The following is a 3,652-nucleotide window of genomic DNA, read 5'->3' as shown; positions in this document are numbered from 1 at the left end:
GACTGTAGAGCAGATTAATCTAACAGGGAAAAATACTTTATTACTGACCCTGTTTGGCATTGCCAATGCATGTGATGATAAAAAGCAGACCAATAATTGGTCAGCTTTATTATTATTTTTTTGAATAGGATAGTTTATGTTATATTGCTGAAGTTCCTTCAATACTGTCTTGTCATTCCTTGTTTTTTTACAACTGTTATGATTTTTAGGAGTACTACAACATTTTATAGAATATTCATCAATTAGTGTTTGTCCAGTGTTTTCCCCATAATTAGACATGGACTATGGGTATTTGGGAGGAAGACCACAAAGGTATAAAGTACTATTCTCGTCCCATCCTATCAAGTGTAAATCTATCCTGCTGTAAATCAGCGTGACTTATCCCTGTTGATGTCAACATTAATCAGAGGTTGAGGTCAAGTTGCTCCACTGTAAAGATACTTTTTTCCAGTGGTGCCCATAGCTCAGTGGGTAGGGTGTTGGTCACATACACCAAGACCAGCCTGGGCCTGCTAAACAACGATGACGATTGCAACCAAAAAATAGCCGGGCATTGTGGCAGGTGCCTGTAGTCCCAGCTGCTTGGAATCCTGAGGCAAGAGAATTATTGCTTAAGCCCAAGAGTTGGAGGTTGCTGTGAGCTATGATATCACAGCACTCTACTGAGAGTAACATAGTGAAACTGTGTGTCTCTCTCTCACACACACACACACACACACACACAAAAGATACCTTTTTCCCTTTCTTTCCCTGCTGTTCTCTTTGAAAGGAAGTTACCATGTACAGCCAGCACTGAAGAGATAGGAATTATGCTTTAAATTTGCATTTTGATATTGGGCTTTCTTAACATTAGAAATGTCTTTAAGTACAAATCCTAACTTGAATCCCAACCATCCCTCCCTGTCCTTCTTTCTCTCAAAAAATAAAAGAGAGAAAGACAGAGAATGTCTGAGTAAATTACTTGGAATTTTTCTGCCTTGGGAGGCTTGTCTTGTATCTCTTAATTTCTGTTTTTAATCTCTTTATATTTAATTTTGTAATCTCATGTCTGTCTTCCAAGTCATTCATTCTTTCTTCAGCTCTGTTTGGTCTCTGTTAAGACAATCTTTTAGTTTTATAAGTTTTATTTGTTTTTTTTTTTCCTTATCTGTCTGGTCCTTTTTAATGTTCTTTTCTCTTGTTTTTAATTCTTGCTATTTTTCTTTAATCATTTTAATCATAGGAATACTAATTGGAGGTCTAATCCGGATATGTATCATGGCAGTTATTCCTTGTGTATTTTATGATTTGGGGGTTGTAAGTTCATATTCTTTGAAACTTTAGCAGTAGGAATTTTGTGCATCCTAGTTAAGGGTTTGTCAATCCAGAGATGTTTGTGTTTATTGCTACCAAGTGTTGCTGGGTATTACAAGCCTGGAATTTTTATAATTTCTTGACATCTGAGTTCTTTAACTGTGATGAGAATATGCATTCAAATCCCAACCTGAATGAGTAACAACAGACCTATGGTTATGAGAGCTCAGAAAGTATTTTTAAAACTTACAGTCTAAGCTAAGATATAATAGCTTACAGTTATTTTCCCTGTGCTGTAGGCCAACTATTCCTTGAAGAGAATGTAGCTCTTCAAAATTTCTGCTTTATGCAGGCATCTCAATTACAACTTCTCTTGCAAACTCATTTCTTGTCTCTAGAAAGCATTAACACCCAAGTTGCTATCTCTTCAAATGTCCTTTCTTACCAATCCCATTATTGTCATTTTAAGGACCTAATGCTTTCTCTTGTTCAATAAAGCTTTGATGTTTCTTACTATCCTTTCATATTTTTTCTCTTTTTCCCTCTGTGCTATATTACGTATTTATTTATTTTTATAGACTATCTTATCAACTGTCATGGTAATATATTTAATATATTAGAGACACTATCTTGCTCCATCACATAGGTTGGAGTACAGTGACATAACTTACCATAACCTCTGATTCCTGGGCTCAAGCAATTCTCTTGCCTTAGCCTCTGGGGTAACCGGGACTACAGTCAAGCACCACAAAGCTTGGCTAATTGTTGTTGTTGTTGTTGTTGGAGACAGGGTCTCACTCTGTTGCCTAGGGTTGGTCTTGAAATTCTGGCCTCAAGCAATCCTTCACCTTGGCCTCCTAAAGTGTTGGGATTATGGGTGTGATTTCATTTATAATTTGTTTTTATATTCATCTAATTTTAATCATCATCTTTAATGAATTTAACATACATATATAATTTAAAACATAATAACTATATGGCAAACATATATGATTGAAAATAAGTGAACCAACAGAAAGCTGCAATAGTGATTTTCATTTCTGGTAAAATGAAATTCAATCCAGATAATATTATAAGGGAAAAGGTACATGAATAAAAGTAACAGTACTGAGAAAAGGAATAACAGAGCAAGAAGTAGCATCATCATGAGCTTATGTGCCCCTCGCAATGCACAAAGCAACAACTGATAGAACTGTAGGAAGAAAAAGAGCAACAACTGTAGTTGAAGATTTTAAAACATCCCTTTCAGAAACTGAGGGATCATGAGGGCAAAACATAAAACAGTCATTATAATCTGAACAGTATAATAACTTTAATCTCTTAGATAGATAGAATTTTATGCTGCAAAACAGTCATTGTAGGGAAACAAAACACTTTTGAAAGTAGATCATATATTAGGGCACAAAGGAAACAAAGTAAATTCTAAAGGTTTAGCAATATACAGATTATGTTTGTGAACCACAATGCAATACAGTTAGAAATGAATAGCAAAAAGGAAGCTAAGAATCCCATGTTTTAGAAACTATATAATGCAATGAAAATAATACATGGGTCAAAACCCAAGTCATAACAAGTAATTTTTTTCTTTTATGATAATGAAAATACCATATGTATTAGGAAAATATCTTTGGTGACAGAATGAAATTTCTAGTTTTTGGTTTTGTTTTTGTTTTGAGACAGAGTCTCAAGCTGTTGCCCTCAGTAGGGTGCTGAGGCATCACAGCTTACAGCAACCTCAAACTCTTGGGCTGAAGTGATTCTCTTGCCTCAGCCTCCCAAGTAGCTGGGACTACAGGTGCCAGCCACAACACCCAGCTACTTTTTTGTTGTAGTTGTTGTTGTTTAGCAGTCCACTGACCTACAAGTGCCAAGCTGAATTTCATAGTTTTAAATATAGTTATCCAGAAACAAGTACAATTAAACAAAAGCCAAGTATTTGATTTAATAAGGCAAAAGGAAAAAAAAAACAATAAAAATAGTCAAAACATTGAGAAAGTTTAGTGACAGGTTAGGAGATGGCCACCATCTATTCCTCCCTTCCCATAGGCAAATGCTGTCCATCACTTTAACATGTGGAGCCCTGTTTCCTGGTCCTTGGATCTGGGCTGCCTTTGCTCATTTCTTTCAATAATAAAATGAGGCAGAAGTTATGTTTTAAGATGTCTGGAGCTGGATCATAAGAAATCTCACAGCTTTCATCCAGTTCTCTTGGAATGTATATTCTTCTGACACTTTCTCTCTTGGAACCAGTTACCATGTTGTGAGAAGGCAAAATCTCATGGGGAGATAAGTATGTAGGTGCTCTGGTTGGCTTAGAAGCCAGAATGAACTACTAGCAAAATGAGTTAGTCTCTTAGAT

This window comes from Otolemur garnettii, unplaced genomic scaffold (assembly GCF_000181295.1).
Source record: "Otolemur garnettii isolate 467f Iridium unplaced genomic scaffold, OtoGar3 scaffold00036, whole genome shotgun sequence".
NCBI classification, from domain to species: domain Eukaryota; kingdom Metazoa; phylum Chordata; class Mammalia; order Primates; family Galagidae; genus Otolemur; species Otolemur garnettii.
The sequence above is the reverse complement of the archived record's forward strand: the minus strand, read 5'-3'. Positions refer to the sequence as shown.